Source organism: Lissotriton vulgaris, chromosome 7 (genome assembly GCF_964263255.1).
Source record: "Lissotriton vulgaris chromosome 7, aLisVul1.2, whole genome shotgun sequence".
Lineage (NCBI taxonomy): Eukaryota > Metazoa > Chordata > Amphibia > Caudata > Salamandridae > Lissotriton > Lissotriton vulgaris.
This window is the reverse complement of record NC_141695.1, coordinates 1,122,742,890-1,122,763,040: the sequence shown is the minus strand read 5'-3', so window position 1 is coordinate 1,122,763,040 and position 20,151 is coordinate 1,122,742,890.

Sequence of the window (20,151 nt, the reverse complement as noted above, 5' to 3'; positions counted from 1 at the left end):
TGTCCTTGGCCCTCGCTTCCAGATGTTTGGTGACTGCAAAAACTTGGGTATGTGGGTTTGCATTCTACAAATCTTGTCCTGTGACATGGAGATGTAGGTCCCTGCCTCTGCCGCCAGCTCTGTTGTTTTGCAGAGATCTAGTCTGTTCAGGGAGATGTCCGTCTGGAGCCCCTCCTTGCTATCCTCCAAAGACAACTTGGTGCCATTTATACCCTAAAGTATTGTCTCAGTTGAAGACATTATTCACTCATGTTGTGCAAGGTGGGGTCCAGGTTGTCTCCAGGCAGATTCCCCCTGGGATGTCCTGGAGTATTGTTTCATCTTCGCCTATGACTGGTGACATCCATTGTCCTTGACCATGATGGCAACACCTCCCGCAATCTGGACACACCTGCAGGGAGCTGCACTTCTCACCCTTTACCCCCCCATAGGGTTGCGTGGTGATCAGCCTAGAGCAACAGTTAAGTCTGAGGGTGGTAGCCCTGCAAATGGGGATGAACCCTGAATCATGGCTCATCAACAAGGGGCAAGAGGCAAATTCAAAAAGGATCAACAGGTCTATCCAGTGCCTCCCCTGGTATCTCAGTGATTTCTAACCCTCGAGTACCTGCAGCCATCATCCCAGTGACAATCAAAGCAAAACCTCTGTCTGTAGTCCTTGATCTCCATCTCTCTATGATACGCTGCACGTCAAGTCTTTTCTGGACTCCCTTGATCACACCAACAGTGGGAGTAATTATGGGGCCCACTACCACCAGTGCCCATCGAAGGGGGTCTCTTGGAGCTCCAGCAGGGCAGCACACCACACCTACTCACCTTCTGTCTCACCACAACAGAGGGGCCATGGACAAGGATGCGGATGGTGTCAAGTTACCGGGGCAAGAAAATGCCATAGCTTCAAATCAAATTATGGCCACAAGCGGGGGAGAGAGCAACTGTCGGGCACCCTCCACCTAGACCAATTCAGGCAACAGTGGTCCTCTTTTATTGAACCCCATGGATGGGGATCACCTGGAGCAGTGCAGGACTACCTTGCTGCCCCAGTCTAACTCTGAGCCAGTTCCACTCAGGAATCAAAACCTCCTCCCCAAATGTGGTCGCTGCAATCAAATAAGCCCTGGACCGCTCTCACCCGCAACTCACGCATCCAGGACCTGCCAAAGGGACTACACACAGCTACAGTGCCAGAAGCCAGATGTGTTAGAAAGAGGATTGATCTGGGCAGAGCATGTTGTTTGACCAAGCCTCTCTGCTCAACAGCCTCCTCCAACTGTAACAACAGCTAGCGACTACCTTCTTGCATTCACTCTAAGTGCAACCTCCACCCCACCTCTCCGACTGCCCAAACTGATCTGGGCAGATTCTGGGCATCAACCCGCACTGCACACTTTTGACCTGCGATGAGTGCAAGGATGGGCTCTAGCTGGGTATAGATTGACGGGGGATGGAGACGGATTATGGGGATGGTGCGGAAGCGCCGAATTAGATATCCACCATCTTGCTGTGTTATCTACTAGCCAATGCACTTCAAACAACTTCACTGCCTAAAATATCATTTCATGGTTTCTGGTGGACTATAATCTTTTCATAGCAAGGCATACGCCCTCAAAAATCTCTGCCTAGACACGCAAAATCTCACAAGCAGGACATCTCAGCATTGGCTTTATGTTCGAAGTCTCTCTCACTATTAAAAGTTTGTAATTTGCCTTCACTGGTCCACTTTTATAGTTCCCTGAAACCTGAGATGTTCTCTCAACATCTACGGGTATAGCTGTTTTTATTCGTCTGAACCCTTCAGCGTTTGTACCACATAGCATGTATGTAGTGCTCAGGTCTACTGCAGGCCCTCACTATATAAATATTCAATTACAATTGAATATTTAATTGTGATTTAAATCACAAATTCAAACTGAGAGACGCAATCTCCTTTATTACCCCCCTCCCCCAACGGGTTGTTAAGGATAAGTTATGCACAATTTAAAGGCAATGTCTCTGTGAACATAATGAAATGACAGCTGTACTCGAGCTCCAGTTTCTGACTTCAGACCCCAGCTGTCAGCTCTAACCTACAGGTGGATTCTCATTAATGTTTCCCAAATCGAATATTTTCATCCCCTTCCCATCATCGCTCGCAAAAAAAAAAAACGCAATCAGATTCGAAAATGGTGTGAAGAACCATCAATTTTATCAACATTCATGTTTTTTCCAGCCCTCCGCATACCAGAAGACCTGCATATAAGGTGAAACAGCATGTTTGCAAAATGCATTTCAAATAATCAGATTTTACGCCTTCCTCGGATTAGGCTGTCAATTCCAATTTGGTCCCAGGATTGTGGAGAAAGAAGGGGGCAGGTTGACAGAGGTAGAAGTATAAACCACCTAATACGATTCCCGCAGCAGAGCTGGAGAAGAACGTCTTGTGTAAGTTATTACATGGGGAAGAAAACCATATTTACATATGTTCCGGTTATTCTGTGCTATGTTTGATTGTGGGCTGTTAAAAATGGGATTTCTGGTTGGCTACGGTTTGCGCCTAAGCCAGGCAGAAACCACGACTCTAGTCTGGGCAAGGGAGTTACTCGCTGAAGATAACCCCTTCTCACCCAGAGGCAATGTGTAAAGTGTTTGAGCAACACACACACACAGCAGCAACACACTACTAGGCACACCACAAAAGGAACTCCATACAAGGTTATATATAAAAATAGCCTTTGTATTATCCAAAACACATTAGAATAGTAATCACACAATATACACTGTGCCAACTGGCACTAGGCAATATTTACAGGGGATTATATACACATGACAGGGCCAATTGGGCCACTGTCAAAACCATCACAAGGCACAAATAGGAACTGTAGAATACAACCAGTAATTACTGACAAAACACTGTACTTAGCATTATATCCTGCAACATAAATCACATTATGCAATCAGTATCACATTAGGCGTAAAATACATTATGTGTCAACTTCATAAGCCTAAACACATTAGACAATAACCTCACAAGCATAATCACAGTATGCAATAACCTCATAAACATAAATCACTTTGGAGGCTTACATCAGGGTGCAAAAATCACATTTCCTGGGCACCACATAAATCACATTAGGGCATGGCGCCCTATCAACCTACAACTGACCCGTAGGCCAACTGACCTTCTCTAGGGGATCACATACCCTATGTCCAAAATGTCAGGGCTTGGGCTGCCAATGCAGCAACATCAAAAGTGTACAATTGTGTGGCCTGAACGTTGCAGCTGCCGCTAATTGCGGTGCAGCTCTGAAGAACGCTGTAGGCACTGGCACTCACTGTGCCCTCTGGAGGCCCCACTGGAACGCTCTAAAACAAATGTGGACAATGTTGCAGTTGCCCGCAACAGCAGCGCAACTGAAGAAATCAAGGGCAGGCACGGGCACCTTGGTGCCCTCTGGACCCCTACTGGGGACCTAAAACAAATATGGCAAAACGTTGCAGCTCCTGCGCTTGGTCCGGTGCAGCTGTGAAGCAAATGAGCAGCAGTGTTCTGGGGCACCGCTCTGGGGCTCTTTCACTAAAATTGCCCCCAACGTTTGAGGGGCCCGTTCTCTTGCAGGACCGCTCAGGCACTAGGCACTGTGCCTTGACTGGCACCAACAAATTGATTGCGCTGAGAATTGCCCCCAAGCCCCACTCCGGGTCTTTGTAAAACAAATGGCGCCCAATCGTAGGAGCGGCCTGCTCTCCCGTGGGTCCGCTCAGAACTAAGAACAGGCCCAAACAATGGACAATTGAGAAGCCCCACTCACCAGGGCTGCTCGGGAACTTCACCTCTGGTGATCTTCTCCTTCGTGGCCTCGCTCTCCGAGATGGAGAGGCCAAAAGGGGAGCTTGCACAGCTCCTACCCCTCTGGTGCCCACGGGCTCTCTCCTCACTTCGCCCGGTGCCCCTTCCTTGGACCAGGACTTCAACATGGAGCCTGCGAGGCTCCAGATGGGTCCTAAGGTGGGCGGGACATCCTCTCCCTGCTCTGCCCAGCATCAGGCAGCTTTGCCTGACTTCCGGGTTGCAGCACAATCGCGGTGGCCGGCGGCCCCTCTCCTTTGATGGTTTAATGCGGGGTGGGCATCTGCATTAAAATAAACGCATAAAGTGGGTTGGGCTCCCGCTGAAAAGGCACCACAACGAGTGGTGGGCATCCGCTTCTTGGAATAATTTATAAAGTGGGGTGGGCACTAGCTCGGCTTGTAAAATGCGGGGTGGGCTCCTGCTGATGAAGCATCACAGGGGAATCCCTCTTCTGGGGCAAGTGACATACAGCACTCACAAGGCGCTGGATGCAACAAAAGTCCATAGGTCCATGGGGCATACCTGGGCCCAGGGAGGCCAGCACACAGGGCCCTCCAGCAGGCAGGCAAGCCCCTGTGGCGGCTCCTCCTGGGCCCCCAGCAGCAGCAAGCCCAGGAACAGCACACTTTCATGGGGTCACAGCCCCTATATTTATACTGTATATTCTCATATAATGGAACATAGGAGTACCATCAGATGCCATCAACCAAATACGAAATTCACAATACACTATTGGGAACACAATCACTCAGTTAATAATATCTCATGACACGTGCTGGATAAACCCAGAATTCACTCTTCTACTAGTGATAAGAAGAGAATACTCCTGCTGAGGGAATAGAAATGGGTGTATAGACTTAAAAGTCATATATTGGGACTTAATGTTGTCATTCCCTGGAATACCCTGCACAGATAAGGGGCACCTTGGCTTTGCTATTCACGCTCTGTTTGGCCTTGGTGTTATTTATTTATTTTTCTGATGGTGAGATACTTACCTCCCACGTACACACATATGCTTCCCCTCCTACACTTACTTGATGGTCACAATAGTGAATGAGCAGGGGGGTGGACATTATCTGAATATTTGCCTCTTATGGCTTTCCTAGTCCATGTGCTTCAGACTTACTCACTTATGCATTGCAACATGCAACTTTGTTCCTGCAATGATGCCAAACAACCTTGAAATAGCTTGGATTCTTGTTAACTAGCTATTCACCCAGACAAATTTTATTTTTTCTTCTACCAAAGCATTTTTTCCCCAGTTTTATACTTTTTTATACATGTTAATATGACCGTCTTTAAACTTGAATGAAATTTTCAATCATTCTTACGAGATCGAATTCGAAAGCGGCGTCTGCAACTTTTGACAGACTTTCTACCCAGCCGGACTGGCCGCTGTGGCACCGTCCTCCCAGCCCTCCATCTGACCTCCGAGGTTCGGCCTATGGCGATGCCAATTTATGCGCAGCTGATGCCTGGTGCTCTTCTGATGCTTGGCGGGGTCTCCGTTGATCGCAGATCCATTTCAACGTGGCCGATGCCCAGCTGGGCTGCCCTGGCGGCTGTTGAGAAGATGGGCTGGGGACTATGCCCTCTGGCTGTCGCCTGCCTTCCGGACTCGCAGTCGCCTGGTTTCACGCTTCTCATTCCGGATCAGCAGAGAATTGGCCAGCGTAGGTGCTGCTGCGCTGCTGTCCGGAGCAATCAAGCTTGCTTTTCTTCCTATGCGCTTGCTTGTGGACCCGCACTCCTGACCCCACAGCCGCCTTGCCCTCCTATCATCCGGGGCTGCTGTCCGGCTTCTGAGCGGACCTCTCCTTTCAGCATGGCATGTTGAGTGGAGGCTCTGCTGCTCTGAAGCCCCAAGTGTCTTTGGCTGTAGGGAGCTGGGACTGACCGACATTCTTCAGCCTTCCTTCTGCCTGTTCGTGTGGCTGCCTCCCACGTACAATCCTGCTCCATGAGGTTGATTTTTCTATTGTGCCTTTTCCGATTGGTTCCTCACCAAACAGCAACACCGCCATTTTGTAGTGTTGTCGTTGTGGTCTTTAACCCGTTCCGTGCTCCACTACCTCGCGGGTGCTGCACAGAGCCCCGCCCACTCTGTAGAACGCCCACACCGTGGCGAAAAAAACGCAGCTGTTAAGGCGTTAACCTAGATCCTCCATCTTGACGGTCTTTCTGGCGTAACTGGACTTACTGGACATTGCCTGACCGTGGACAGCACCTTGTACCCCCCTGACCCTTGCCCTGTCCAAAACGATTTTATTGCAAAATATGAACCCGACTTTGGCCTTTTTGTTTGCAGGTCCTCAACCGGTTTTGCTGACATTAACCCCGACTTTTGGTTTTCCTTTAAGTTACTTCTTCACCCTTCCCCCGCTACCCCGCTCTTTAACCCACCTATCTTGTGGCATGAAACTGTGTAATGTGTTTTTTTATGTTCCTATATAATAGTGAATTTACTATTTGTATACATAGAACTCTAACCACTAGTATATGTAGTAGACCTTTGCACTTACTACCATTCCTATGTGTTTTTAGAGTTTATACCTCTTCCTTGAGTGACTTTATAACTTGTACATTTGCAATTTTTCTGTTTATATCTCTTCCTTGAGTGACTTTGCAACTTGTACATTTGCAATTTCTTTCTGTTTGTATCACTTATGTAACTCATTGTAGTATTTAGGGTCCAGACCGTATAGTTTATAACTTCTTTATTGTAGTAAAATAGAGGTAAAGGTGTCCCCAGCTTGTCGTGTCTCGCTCGCAACATTCTATGTCAGCCTTCACAGGAGGGTACGGGGTATACCAAGTATGGGAAAGGGAGAGGGGTGAGGGTGGGAGGGGTGAACCATTGGCAGAGGTTACAACACACCATCCTTCCTAGGGAGAACGAAACTGTATAGAGATATAGGAAAGTAGGAACGGTTGCAACATAGTGGGGCTGCAAGGAAAGCAGAGGAAGGGGAGGTGTTCTGAACAACATAGCTAGTAACAATATATCCCCTTGACCGATGAAAGTAAAGAACAGTGAGGTCTTGCGCAGAAGACCCATCCAACTGGCAAGGGTTACAGATTTATAATTACAACTATTTTTCTTGTTGATACATCCCGAAACTTGCTGTCTAACACACTGTAGAATACTCTCAACTCATGCTGCACTGTTTGTGCCAGTGCGGAGAGGTTCTTTGTCTATAGCTCTTCCTCCTCTGCCCAATATTCTGCCTACTGTCCCCTACCTCTGATCTGCCTGCACCTAGTTTATTGTCTCTAACTTTGACCGGTACTACTTGGTCCTGACTCCACATTTTCCCATTTTCCCATCTTCCATGACTACTATGTTCCTCTTCACCTCCTTTATTTTACCCGGGGCATAGAATTTGTCTCCGCTTTTCCCTAGTTTATCCGGTTTCTTGATGTACACACTCTGTCCTTCCCTGAGGTTCCTCTCCTTGGCACCCCATTTCTTGTCGTACCATTCTTTGTATTTATTTTGTTTGTTTTCGATCTTCTTTCTTGTTTCCTCCTGATCGATCTCCACATCTATATTCTTGCCCATCCAGTTGGGAGGTAAATTTGAACCAGCCTTTCTTATCTCTATAGCTTAAAAGGTGAGTGCCCCGTCGCAGTATTTGGAGTGGTATGATACGCCCATAACATGTCCCTGATAGCGTTGTCCACGTTTTTTCCTGGCCAGATGTATGCATTCTTTCAACATGCGGTTTGCTCTTTCCACTTTCCCATTTGCCTTTGGGCAATATAATGGTGTACGGACATGGGTAATCGAGCAGTCCTTTAGAAACTCTTTCATCTCTTCCGAGACTAGTTGTACACCGTTGTCCGTTACCATCATTGTAGGAATACCTTCTCTCAAAAACACCTCCTTTAAGAATAGAATCAAGGACTTTGTGTTGATATTGTGTACCACCTTGTGAGTTATCCAGTTGGAGTAATAATCAATTAACACCAACAAGTACTAGTCCTGGGTACCTTTCCCTTGAATGGGACCCGCAATGTCGAAGCCAAACTTGTCCCAGGGTACCTTCGAGACTTCCACCGGGACCAGGGGTGCGTGTTTTGTCACTTTCAATTTGTCGCTTAAGCTGCAAGCATAACAATCACGTACTTTGTCCTCCATGTCACGATCCATTGCTGGAAACCAATAATCTGCACGTAATCTTGCTTAGCTAAGGCTGCGGCCCAAGTGACCCTCATGGACCAGATCAATCACTTGAATCCTCATCCCCTCCGGGGGAACCAATTTTCCTGACTTTAGCATGAATTTCCTCTCCACAGAAAGGTCATCCCTAACGTTCCAATATGGTTGAATTTCCCTTACAAGCTCCTTACATTTGTTCGGCCAACCGGACACAATATATGTTTTCACACTCTTCAAAATTCCATCTTGTTCTATATGTGTCTCCCAACTATCTTTCACCACTGCTGCCAGGCTCACTTCCAAAATTGTATCCACGAAATACTCCTCCTCAGCTTCTCCGCAGATGGGAGCCCTCGATAGGAAATCCGCCACTTTGTTTTGTTGTCCTGGTTTGTACACCACTCTGAAATTGAAGCCTTGTAGGCCTAACACCCAATTAGCTATGCGTGGGGTCATGTTCTCCATGTTTTTTTAGTGAACAATAGCACCAAAGGCTTGTGGGTAGTATGCACTTCGAATTGAACACCCCACACATAATATTTGAAATGCTTGATGGCCCAGTAGACGGCTAAGGCCTCTTTTTCCACGGTTGAATAGTTTGCTTCAGGACCGGTGAGCGTTCTGGACGCAAAAGCTACCACCTTTACTTGGTTCTCCACCTTCTGTGCTAAAATGGCTCCAATCCCTTTGTTGCTGGCATCCGTTGAAATTATAATGTTTTTTTCCGGATTAAATTTCCCCAATGAAATGTGCCTGTATGATCGCTTCTTTTATTTTGTTGAAAGCCATCTCTTGATCCTTTCCCCAGCTGAAAATGCTATCCTTTTTAACTAACTCTCTCAAAGGATGTGACATTGTGGCAAAATCCTTGATGAATTTCGCCATGTTTTCCACCAATCCTAGAAATGACACGACCTCTTCCTTGTTGGTGGGAGTGGGAGCATCTCTCACCGCATTAACCAGACCACTCTTCTGTTTGATGCCCTCTTCTGAGATGGTGTGACCCAGATAGTCCACTGAACTCACAACTAACTTACATTTGCTCTCCCTTGCGGTGAATCCAACTCCCTTCAGTCTCTCCAAAACCCCTTTGATGTTGTCATTGTGCTCCTTTTCATCAGCTCCATAAATCAGGATATCGTCCTGAAAGCACGTAGTTTTTGTGCAGTCTTTGAGAATGTGCTGCATTACCCGTTGAAAGGCTGCAGCTGCGTACGCCAAGCGAAAAGGCATCCGCAGAAATTTAAAATTTTCTAACGGGTTGTAAAGGCCGTCAGTGATTGAGACTCCAGATGCAGCTTTATCTGATAATAGGCCGAGGGCAGGTCCAAGACACTAAAATATTTCGCCCCCTGTATGGTGCTCAACATCTCACCAATCCTCGGTCGGGGAGATCTGTCCACTAGGATGTTGCCATTTGAGTTCCACAAGTCCACAAAGAGCCTTATGTTCTTTCCTCCATCCTTGGTCGTGATGACGACTGGAGCCAACCATGCCGAACTTTCAATTTCCATGATGACCCCTTGGCTGACCAGCTTTTCCAACTCCCTTACCAATGGCTCCCTCATGCGAAGTGGAATAGATCGGGTTTTGTGTACTACAGGTACTGCACCCTCCTTAAGAGTGATTTTATGCATGTAGTTCTTTAGCACTCCCAGGTTTTCACTGAACACCTCCTTAAACTCGGAGGTTAGGTTTTCTGCAATATTTGGAGGTTCCACTAGAAGTACCTGCTCTCTGTTGTTGGGGTCTAGCCTAATCCCTAACCCCTTCTGATGTTTCCAACCCAGGAGGCTAGATCCCCTTGTGGTTACATAGACTTTTCCAATAGTATGCCTTTCCTTAAAAGAGATCCTCATCCTAGCCATACCATCTAATGGGATACGATCCCTATTGTACCCAGCTGGACTTATGTCAGCTTTCTCAAGCAGAACCTTGTGTTTGGCAAATTTCTCATCAAAAATGCTTTTGTCAACCAAAGTTAAAGGGGAGCACGAATCGGCGTATACTTTGAACTTCTCCCCATCAAGGGTGATTTCACACTTAGGGTAGTTGTTATCATCATTGGCCATGTCATCTTCAATTTGAAAAATATAAGTTTTCTCACCCCCATCTACTCAACATTTTCTATGGCATGTAGTTTTTGATTAATATTTTTACAAACTTTTGGAAAATGCCCCCTCCTATTGCATTTTCTACACAAAAAATCCCTCGCCGGGCACTTCCAATTGTTCGCCAAGTGATGGGGGCTACCACATTTGTAGCAAAATAAACCTTCTGCTTTACTGCGTTGATTGCCCTTCACTTTTTCTCCCACCTTACATACTGTCTCCACTTCAGCTGCAACCTTGCTCTCACGCTTTTCTCTATTAACTCCATCATGAATTTTCATTTCGTTCATGCACAACGCCGTATGCTCCAAACCCTTTGCTATGCTTAGTGCTTCATCTAGATCAGGATTCCTAGTGAGCAGTTCCTCTTGCATCCTAGGATCATTAGTACACCTCACAATTTGATCTCTAATCATTGAATCTGTCAATGGCCCAAATTCACAAATGGCAGATAAACCCCTCAGGAATGCAACATAATTTGTGACTTTCTCATCCTTTTTTTGCACCCTATTATAAAATTTGTGCCTTTCCAGTACTACATTAAGTTTAACTTTAAAATGCTCCTTCAATTTCCTCAGGGTATACTCATACACATTAGTCCCTTCAACCTCTTCTTGTTGATCATCATCCACCAGTCTGCCTGTTATGTCTTCAAAAACTTTCCTGTCATGAATACCTATGTTGTGCTGTAAAATGTGTTGCTTCCTCACATTGTTATAATTTCCACCCCCTATTGCTATAAGGTAGGATTTAAAAATTCCTTCCCACCTCTTCCAAGGGATGTCTAGCTCGCCAAGCTCATTTAGAAATGGTGGCGGCTGACTCATGCCTGCTCCTGCCATGGCCATGAAAGGCAGTACCCCTAAGGATGTCCTAACTTCTTCCCACTCTTCCCAAAATAAAGTGCACTAATTAGAGGAATAAACACTCTAAAATTATTTCAGGAGGGAGGAAAGGTGAGGGCTTATTTACCAGACCACGTAAAGCTCGTCCACTTACTGCTGCAGGAAGCAATATATATATATATAACTCATACAGCACTGAACATTTTACACTTCTCTGCTAAACAATCACAAACAGAAAGGATATAAGTCCTCTTACAGTTGCAGTTGAGTTTTCCTCAATAAACCAATAGACAGCACCCAGCGTCTGTAGGCGGGAACTTCCTGTGAGAATGAATTCCAGTCACAACTGCGTGAAGTTCGCACCACGTCTCTTCACGGAAATTTAAGTTTTTTCAAATTGTCCTTGCAGCGTTCTTCCTCGATTTGTGGCCCCAAGATGTCCCGCACACAGCTCCGGCAACTTCCTCACTTGAGCACCAAACCACCACACACCGAGAAGGGTGTAGAAATTTCGCAGAGAAAGCCCGGATTGAAGCCGCTCGGACTGCTCGACTTCACACTGCACGCTCACCTGCTTCTATCTGCCCCTCGGATTTCGCTTAAGCAGGATTACTACGCCGGTATGGACCAGCCGTGAGGAACTTGACCACTGACCCTCCTAGCCCACAGTCAGGACTTCAAATGTCCAGCCTAGACTGTGAAATACGCAACACAGTCGATGCAGCTTCCTCACACCGCCATGCTCGGATGAGACTTTCAATGTCAATCGTCTGCCAGGGAAATGATCAACTCAGTCGCTGCAGGTTCCTCACCATGCTATACCATCACACACCATCGGGGAATACAACACCGATTAGATCCTGCACACCTCACACCGGTATGTCCAAGTCGGGGTTGTTGTTTTTTATCCTTCTGCCCCCTTCCTCAACTTGGGGGATGCTGGGCGCTTTTGATACGTGTCTGTACCTCCAACACTCACCGGAATTCAGCTCACTTTAGATGTCCGTAACACGGACTTCCCCCCCGATACTCTGTAGGTTAACACCTTCATTGGATAAAGTTCTTTACCGACCAAGCTTCAAAGGATTTTCCAGGGTGGGAAGCACCTTGCTGTCCCTGGCACAGCTTCCGTCCCTCGTCGCCACAAAATGTAGTATTTAGGGTGCAGACCGTATAGTTTATAACTTCTTTATTGTAGTAAAATAGAGGTAAAGGTGTCCCCAGCTTTACGTGTGTCTCGCTCTAAGTGAACGCTCGCAACGTTCTATGTCAGCCTTCACAGGAGGGTACGGGGTATACCACGTATGGGAAAGGTAGAGGGGTGAGGGTGGGAGGGGTGAACCATTGGCAGAGGTTACAACACTCATGTAATCCAAAGTCCTTATGTAACCCAACTTGTTCTTTTGTAAAGCGGTCTGACACCTTTGGGTAATGTTCGCGCTATATAAAATCGCATTAAATACAAATAAAATAAAAATAAATAAAGAATATGAGGGTAGCACACATATTGCATGCTCCAGGAGACCTCAACCATGACTATTTTTCTATTTTTTTATTGTACCTCCTCCGTTTAGAAAATTAGCGAATTGGCTCTGTTTCAGATATTTCTCTTGCCCTTTTTCAACAAAGTTAATTGAACATGTAGGAAAAAAAACACTGGCCGTTCTCGCGCAAAGACGTCACCAATGACCCTCGCACAGACGATCTGGAAAACTTCTGAGAGGAGTATCCACCTTGATGTAGTATGGAGGAAGAGAAGCGGTCTACGATCGTGTCTCGTTTTATTTACTGTAATTTATTTTCACAGTCCTTCATTGACTATGGGAGCATAGGACTGGTTATTTTGCAGGGGGGCCGCTTAACTATCCACAATGACTACGGCATGACCCTTGGCTGCCGTATATCCCTTTGCAACACGCTACGGTTCATAGACCTTTTTTCTTCCATATAACTCTACCAGAGGTTGTATATTGGAAGCAGGAATATTTCTATTCCTTTCCTGTAATTTCCTATCATTGTCACCGTGTTTTTGGGCACTCCTGAGAGCCAAGCAGGAGTGCTGAGGAGACTATGTACCATTTTTTCCATCTCCTTATTGATTCCATACAAGTGATTAACCATGCTAATGAAATCCAGTATATATTTACATAAATGTGTTCATTTCTCCCTCAGGGTGTGATATCAGGTGGGTAACCCCCAAACCTCGCCAGTTCTAGAGAATTTATCTATGAAACTTGTGAGTTCCCCTTGACGTTTATTTAACAACAGTGATATTTGGATGTTTTTGAATCGATGATTCCCTGGAACATGCCATGTGGGTATTGTGGATTTGTAGATTCTGCACATTGTGTGTTTGTGTCCAAATTAGATTATGTAGCTTGCACTGAGGGCTATACATACCTTTGGGCGCTTGTATGTGTGGTGTGTGTTGTCTGTTGGCACAGCAGGGTTAGGAACTACCTCTCCCTAAAACATGTGGACAGTTGTGTCATCGGGCACATGAATTATTGTGTTTTTAATTCTTCCTTTTGTATTTCACAGAACATGATTTTAAGTATGATCGGAAAATCCGTACCGCTCGCGGAATTTGCAGATTTTTGGCAAATTCGCGATCCGCGAATTTGCCGAAAAATCCACAAATCCGCTCGCGGGCAGATTATTATTTTTTTTTAAACGGTGGCTGGCATCTTCGTGCAGGGTAGGATTCATTCTGGCACAATGCTCCTGTCACAAAAATTAAACCTCAACAGGAAGCACATACATATATAAATAAAGCAGGTGCCCGAGTTGAAGCTCAAATTCCGTAACGCATTCATCAGCCCAAAAACAATCGTGAGCTTTGTCAAGGCTGGGCAGGTGTGCTTTCTCCCCATATCTACCGTGGAAAAGTAGCTATGATGCCTGATGGAGGCCTCATCCTTGACTTTCACAAGTGCAATCCCCGTGCAGTTCCTGTGACCAGGGGCTTCTTTCTCCTCATCTGCTGCTCTGATCGGTCTCTGACCTTTTATACACACAAGAGGCATGTGAACTCGCATAGAAGCCCCACCCACTCACTAGTGGTGTGCACCGTTTTCCCGCCCTGACCCACTATGAAGGACAGCTCCCTCAAGGGACCCCGGCGATGGGCAGGTGTGCTGTCTCCCCATATCTACTGTCAAAAATTAGCTGTGATGCTGGATAGAGGCCTCTGCATCCTTCACTTTCATGAGCGCAATCCCCGTGCAGTTCCTGTGTCCAGGAGCTTCTTTCCCCTCATCTGCTGCTCTGATCGGTCTCTGACCTTTTATTCACACAAGAGGCATGTGAACTCGCATAGAAGCTCTGCTCTTTGGCCCCGCCCAAACACTAGTGGTGTGCACTGTTTTCCCCCCCTGGCCCACTATGATGGACAGCTCACTCAAGGGACCACGGTGCTGGGCAGGTGTGCTTTCTCCCCATATCTACCGTCGAAAATTAGCTGTGATGCTGGATAGAGGCCTCTGCATCCTTCACTTTCACGCTCAATCCCCGTGCAGTTCCTGTGTCCAGGAGATTCTTTCTCCTCATCTGCTGCTCTGATCGGTCTCTGACCGGAGGTGTAGGTGCTCAAGTGCCTACACCATATGGTTATGTTGCTGATACTTATTGGCTTTTGTTATTGTGTTACTGTTTTTCTTCATATCTGGGTTCTGTCCCTTGATCTGTGTCTGTATTTGTCTCCTTCTGCTTTTTTCTATATTTTAAGTCACTTACCCACTATTCTACTGTTTTCCTATTGTGTTTTCATTTTCAAACTTTGTTCTGTTCGATATTTTTTATATGTATTTGTTTCTAACCTCTTTATTAGCAGCTGTCTGTTTTTTTTAACTTATTTTCAAATTGTCATATCCTATTTTACACCCTGCTTGCTTCCTAGTACCATGATTAACATTTTCTCTTGGTATGTTCTTGGGCTGGTATTGGAAATGGCCATCTTTTCCCTTAACTACTTTTACTGTCTGTAGACCTCAATTAATCCTTGCTAAGGGACAAAGTGCCTGGATGCCATTTCAATTTGATGAAATTGTCTCACGCATATTAAACTTAACAATAAGCCCCTAGTATATAGCATCACGGTGTACACAGAGCCTGCAAATTAAACGTCACCAGTGCACAGCAGAACTCAGTGTGTCACCCACTATAGCGGCATTGTAAACATGACTGCAGACCTGCCACCATTAGCTTGAATGTCCTGGTTTAAACTGCAAATTTGGCATGTCAAAATAAATCCTTTTTGATAGGCCTAAACCTTCCTCCTAAATATTAATATCATTATTAATACGTCACCCCCAAGTAGGGCTTTCTACCCATAGAGGCATGGTGTATGGTATCTAAGGGAATGACATGTAAAAGTTTAGTGTTAGCATGTCTTTTCAGTAAAAAATTCCAAAAGACAATTTTTTCAGCAACAGGCTTAGCAGTACTGTAGCAGAGCTTTGGGGCACAGAATTAAATTGAATATTGCTACATCCGCTTAGGAAACAAGAATTAATTCTTTGACTTTTTAAAATACATATTGTCAACCAAATTCTTTGGTAAATCCAAATTTCTAATGAATATTTTAGAACAGGTACTTTTGAAAAAGTTACCTGCTACCTGCCAAAATCCTCTAGAAGCCCATTTGCATGAAAATTCAGCCGTCACCAGGAGATTAATACCCACTTTCTCGAGGTGTGAACTCACTCCCCGAGCTGAGACCTTGACTTTGGGTATGGGTAGGTGTTTGTTTTCTCTGACAGGCTGACCATCTGGGCTGGCCCCACGAAATTAACTTCAACGGGGTCTCGCTGTCACGGGCCAGGTGGAGATAACACCTGGACTTGCTTCCTTTGTCCCCCTACCAGATCAGGCATAAGGCGTAGTGGCATAGGAACTGGCCCAGAACTGCTTGAGTGACCACAGAGGAGTGGCTATTCAAATCCCAGGACAGGCCGCTAGGGTGGGCAAAGGAGCTCTGCACTGTGGAAGAAAGTTCTGTCATTTTGGGGTTGAGCAGAGAGGAGCACAGTGGGATTGTTTGAAGTAAAGTGGGTATGGTTACCCCGGGGAACTTTAAGCCTATTGATTAGGAAGTAGTGAGGAGTTTCCCCCAACCACAGGCTGGCACTGGGCAAAAATGTGGCCCCCGCGGTACTCTCCTCAAATCACTTATGGACCTGTGGAAGAACCGAAGAGGAATAGACCTATCTGTGACCTGAGAAGAGCTGTTAAAACTAGACCTTACAAGGACACCACAAGTTTCAAGAGGCTTTTTTCGTGCGTTTCCAGGTAACCAATTCCAATGGACTTACCCTGGAATCTGCTGCTGACCTCTTGTGGTGTGATTCTTGACCTCAAAGTGCTTTTCCCAAGGTCTTGGCTGGTGTCAAAGTGTACTCAGCTTAAGTTTTCCAGAAACCTAGGAATTAGACAACATTCTGTCAACTTTTTGGTCTCAGAACAAACAATGGATCAAGACCAACCCACCAAGCTGATCTGGTGTAGGTATATCTTAACTTCAATTGAGTTTTCCTCAGCAACCCCTATGTTCTTCTCCATGGCTGCAAATCTGATTCAGTTTTCGATAATGTCAAGTCGTCTTATCAACTGTGTTTTAATAATGATCTTCTATTTGATAAGGATTTTAATTTTTAATCAATTTCTTTTCATATTATCTTTTTCATTCTGATACAATTACAGCTTCTTCCATTACTAACAAATTGAAACATCTTCATAGCCTCTCTAAGACCTTTTGGAATATTATGTGTTGCCCTGAAGAAAAAGAGAAGCACATTCAAGTATATGTTTTTTATTTGCAAAATAAAAATTCTTGAACATCAATACTACACTTCCAAAACAAATTGTGACCTAAATGATCTAATTAAGACAAAAATAGGAATAAATTAAGTGGCCACCTCTGACGTTTGCAATAGTTTATTATGTCTGAAATGTAAGTACCTATGGTGGTCAGAATAATTCCAGTAAAACTCTGGCAAACTATTTGAAAAATAAATAATGGACAAAAAGTAATAGGAATCTGATTTTAATATCCTGGAGAATGATATTATGACTCCTGAAATCTTAAAGGCTCAAAACCTTGGAACAGTCTAAACCTATAGACACTGAGGGCTTATCAATTAAAGTAATGGATAATCAATCAATCAATCACTGCATTTCTAAAGCGCGTTACATACCCGTGAGGGTCTCAAGGTGCTGGAGGGGGGGGCTGCTACTGATCGAAGAGCCTGCTCTTTAGAAGTCTTCTGAAGGCCAGCAGGTCCTGGGTCTGTCGTAGGCTGGTAGGTAGAGCGTTCCAGGTCTTGGCGGCGAGGTAGGAGAAGGATCTGCCGCCGGCGATGGTTTTCCGGATGTGAGGAACTGAGGCGAGGGCGAGGCTGACAGAGCAGAGGCTGCGGGTGGGAGTGTGGAAGCTGAGTCGGTCATGGAGGTATGTGGGTACGGTATTGTGTAGCGCTTTGTGTGCATGTATGAGGAGTTTGAATGTGATCCTCTTGTTAACGGGGAGCCAGAGTAGGCCTCTCAGAAGGGGTGTGATGTGGCTGTGTCGGGGGACATCGAGGATCAGTCGTGCTGAGGTGTTCTGGATTCGTCATAGTTGTCTCAGGAGCTTGGTTGTTGTTCCTGAGTAGAGGGCGTTCCCGTAGTCGAGTCTGCTGGTGACGAGGGCCGGGTGATGGTTTTTCTCGTGTCGGGGGGGATCCATTTGAAGATCCTGGGGAGCATTCGGAGGGTGTTGAAACAGGAAGCGGAGATGGTGTTGACTTGTTTGGTCATGGAGAGGGCAGAGTCGAGGATGACCCCAGGTTGCGTGCGTGGTCGGTGGGTTCCAGGGCAGTGCCTAGCGATGTGGCCCACCAGGAGTCGTCCCAGGCTGATGGAGTGGGTCTGAGGATGAGGACGAGGACCTCCGTCTTGTCTGAATTCAGCTTCAGTCTGCTGTCCTTCATCCAGTCGGCAACAGCCTTCATTCCTCTGTGGAGATTGGCTTTGGCGGTGTGGGGGTCTTCGGTGAGGGAGATGATCAGCTGGGCCTCGTCGGCGTAGGAGATGATGTTGAGGCTATGTTGTCGTGCGACGTGGGAGAGCGGTGCCATGTGGATATTGAACAGTGTCGGGCTGAGGGAGGATCCCTGAGGGACGCTGCAGATGATCTCAGTTGTTTTTGAGCGGAAGGGTGGGAGGCGGACGTTCTGGGTTCTGCCAGAGAGGAAGGATGTGGTCCAGGCCAGGGCCTTCTCTTGGATTCCGGCGTCATGGAGGCGTGCTGATAGGGTGCGGTGGCAGACCGTTTTGAAGGCCACTGATAGGTCCAGGAGGATGAGGAAGCTGTTTCTCCCTTGTCCGTCAGGATCCTGATGTCGTCGGTGGCGGTGATGAGGGCGGTCTCGGTTCTGTGGTTGCTGCGAAAACCGGATTGGGAAGGGTCCAGGATGTTGTTGTCTTCGAGGTAGCAGGTTAGCTGTTTGTTGACTATCTTCTCTGTCACTTTTGCCGGGAACGGTAGTAGGGAGATGGGCCGGAAGTTCTTGAGTCCTTGGGGTCCGCCTTGGGTTTCTTCAGTAGGGCATTGATCTCGGCGTGCTTCCAGCTTTCCGGGAAGGTTGTTGTCTTGAAGGAGATGTTGATTGCTTTGCAGAGGTGGGGCGCGATGGTTGTGCTAGGTTTGTTGAAAACGTGGTGAGGGCAGAGGTCGGATGGGGATCCGGAGTGGATGGAGTTCATGGTTTTGATGGTGTCTTTGTCGCTGACGGTGGACCAGGCGGTCAGGCGGCTGGTGCGGGCGGAGGTCACGGGGTGTATATCTCAGTGGTGGGTCCGGGGGTGTCGGAGTTGAAGCGGTCGTTGATGTCGGTGATCTTGTGGTGAAAGAAGGTGGCCAGGGAGTCGCACAATGCCTGTGATGGTGGAATGTTGTTTGTGTTGGAGCTGGGGTTGGAGAGTTCTTTCACGATGCTGAAGAGCTCTTTGGTGTTGTGTGTATTGTTATCTAGGCGGTCTTTGAAGGTGGTCCTCTTGGTGTTCCTGATGAGTTGGTGGTGTCTGCGGGTGGCGTTCTTGTGGGCTGTGTCTTTCTGGTGTTCGGTTGTGGAGCCATTTTTTCTCTAGCTTCCGGCAGGTGCGCTTGGATGTCCGGAGGTCTTCGGTGAACTAGGCGGCTTTCTTATTGGTGTGGTTGGTTGTGGAGATCTTGAGAAGGGCGAGGGCATTGGCACAGTCGTTGATCCACTGTTTGAGGTTGGTCGCGGCGGTGTCAGGGTCGATGGGGTCGGCGTGTGGTTTCAGGGCGAGGGTGGTTGTCAGTTGGTCCTTGGTGACCTTGCCCCAGCAGCGGCTTGGCAACTGTTGGGTGCGGTGGTGTGTAATGGGTTTCTTGAAGTTGAAGTGGACGCATCTGTAGTCGGTCCAGTGGGGTTCAGTGGTGTGGTTGAAGGAGACGTGGTGGCTTGTGGAGAAGATGGGGTCCAGCATGTGTCCGGCGGCATGGGTGGGGGTCGTTACGAGCTGTTTGAGTCTGAGATTGGCGAGATTGTCGATCGGGGTGGTGGAGTTGGCATCGATGTTGTTCTCGAGGTGGAAGTTAAGGTACCCGAGGAGGATGTAGTCCATGGAGGCGAGGGCGTGGGTGCTGATGAGGTCGGCGATGGTGTCGTTGAACTGTGCCCGTGGTCCGGGTCTGTAGACAAGTGTTCCTCTGAGGGTTGTGTTGGGGTCGGTGTGGATCTGGAAGTGCATGTGTTCGGCAGTGGTGAGGGTGTCGTCGGAGTTGGTCGAGACTCTGAGGGTGTTTTTGTGGACGATGGCGATTCCCCCTGTAACTACGTTGGCGCGGTCGCTTCGGGCGATCTTGTAGCCTTCTGTGATGGCTATGGCGACGTCTGGTGCTGAGGTGGCGTTCAGCCAGGTCTCCCTCAGGAAGTCGACGTCAGGGGCGGTAGAATCTAGGAGGTCCCAGATTTCGATGGCGTGCTTACGAGTGGAGCGGGTGTTGAGTAGGATGCATCTGAGGTGGTTCGGTTCTCTGGTTGGTGGTTTGGCGGGCTGGATGCTGGTGAAGCTGTAGTTCCGGCAGGTGAAGGGCCCTTGGGTGTGCTTCGGGATGGCCTGATAGCAGGGGTGGACTCATCCGGTGTTGAGTGCGTGGGGGTGCTTAAGTCGTAGTGCAGTCTGATGTTGCGGTGGGTG